The following is a 1,453-nucleotide window of genomic DNA, read 5'->3' as shown; positions in this document are numbered from 1 at the left end:
TACTATTATTTATACTACCTATTTATTTATGATACTAAAACTCTAATAATTTTTATAACTTTTTTAAATATTATTGTATAAGAAGTGCCGTAATTTATATCAGAATTTAAAACACTGTAGTCAGAGTTTACAACGATAACAAATTGTGATATTTTAAAATATCTTTTCATTTTTATTTCATCGGAAACAAAAATTTAATTTATCAGCAGCGACATCTTTCTAATTTCATCTCATAGAATAAATAAAAATAATAATAACTTTGAAGAATTGAAATTGGCAGTGAGTATGAAGCAATACTACTTCCGCCTCAGCATGTCAGGATGGCCGAGCGGTCTAAGGCGCCAGACTCAAGGGCTTCCCTTGCTCTGAAGCAGAGCGCTGAGTGTTCTGGTCCACGAATGTGGGCGTGGGTTCGAATCCCACTTCTGACAGATTATTTTGCTCTTCTTCCTGAAGATGGCGCCACGTTCCGAGTTGGTTCTTATATATAGCCTTATTTTTCTTCAAAGTAAAGTATATTTATATAAATAATGTTTTGTTTACTATCCGTCTTTTTAGACTATCTGATTCGTCAAGAAAGTTAGAAAATTTTCTATAACGTCTTACACTTGTAATTTGTTCTTAATGATAGTCAGTAAAGTATTCTTAAATTTGAAATTTGGATAGAGATTAATTCGTGTTATTTTAGAAGTTCTAGACCTGTTTTGTTCATTTAACTATGTACATGTCCAGTTCTATCTATCTATCATCTCACCATAAAATTTGAGTTTTAATTTGAATAAGGAAATGATTAAACTTCAATTAATTTAATAACTTGTTTTTTCTATTGCATACATATTAATTAATGAAACCATTTAGCATCGGAGGGTTTTTTTGTTTGTATAATATTGAAAATATTTCATAACTTTTGAAATAGCTTAATATTTTTTTTAAAAAATCAGTGCACATCTATAAAAAAAACAATTTAAGCTTAAAAAGCCATACATTTTTTTTTTTATACATTTACATTTACGAATGATTATTTATGCATATTTCAGAAAAGAACAAAAGGGTTTAGATTTAGTTGTATAAACAACAAAAAATGTTCATTACTACTTACTTTTAAAATGAATCCCTGTCTGTAATCACCACCAAACTTTTTGAAATCAAAATCTTAATTAAAATCCAATTTAAAAACATATTTCAATACAAAAAAAAAAAAAAACGAATCAAGGAAAAAGTCTTTAAATTTTAGCTGTCAAAAATAGAATTAAAACCAAACCCGAGATATTTTCACTAACAGTGATGAGAATTTTATTACAAAAAAGAAAGCTATTGCTGTAAAACATACATGGTACGAATTTACCATAAGTTAAGCTGGTTCATTTAAATTTTTTAATAAGTGGACTGTATTCTTTCAAAAATCAAACGACAATTCGAAAGCCAACTTTTTATTTCATCGAGGTGCAACGAC

At 27.7% G+C, this 1,453-nt stretch overlaps 1 non-coding gene across 1 annotated transcript; it reads left to right on the top strand.

Moving 5' to 3' along the window:
- Window positions 1–314: 314 nt before the first annotated feature.
- Window positions 315–431, top strand: Trnal-caa (transfer RNA leucine (anticodon CAA)). The gene is made up of 2 exons: window positions 315–352; window positions 386–431. It is a non-coding gene; the product is annotated as a tRNA-Leu (tRNA).
- Window positions 432–1,453: the final 1,022 nt, after the last annotated feature.

This window comes from Argiope bruennichi, chromosome 9 (genome assembly GCF_947563725.1).
Source record: "Argiope bruennichi chromosome 9, qqArgBrue1.1, whole genome shotgun sequence".
Classification (NCBI taxonomy): domain Eukaryota; kingdom Metazoa; phylum Arthropoda; class Arachnida; order Araneae; family Araneidae; genus Argiope; species Argiope bruennichi.
Note: the sequence above shows the minus strand (reverse complement) of the source record. Positions and strands in the feature narration are given on the sequence as shown.